This window comes from Aptenodytes forsteri, unplaced genomic scaffold (assembly GCF_000699145.1).
Source record: "Aptenodytes forsteri isolate BGI_AS27 unplaced genomic scaffold, ASM69914v1 Scaffold93, whole genome shotgun sequence".
In the NCBI taxonomy this organism is placed as follows: Eukaryota; Metazoa; Chordata; class Aves; order Sphenisciformes; family Spheniscidae; genus Aptenodytes; species Aptenodytes forsteri.
The window spans coordinates 4,655,428-4,655,732 of record NW_008794665.1 but is presented as its reverse complement, the minus strand read 5'-3'; positions in this window follow the sequence as shown (position 1 = coordinate 4,655,732).

The window sequence follows — 305 nt, the reverse complement described above, 5'->3', positions numbered from 1 at the left end:
GGCGGGGTCGTGCGTGACAGTTGGGCGCGAGGCCGGCGGTTGGGGGTTTGAGGCTGGCTTGCCGGGGGGGTGGTGGGGCGCGCGAGGCCGGGGGGGCCGCCGGCTCTCCCCGCTGTAGCCGCCTCCTGCCTGCCCACTCTCCCGGCTCCGGGTAGCCCTTTCCCGGAAGTCGGCGGGTGCTGCATTCCTGCACCTTCGGAGGCTGCTGATTCCTCTTCCCTTCCGGCCCTCCTAATTGCTTTTGTTGTAGGTGCGAAGAGGGTTTCTTGGCCCCCCCCCCTTTTTTTTTTTCCTTTTTTTCTTCC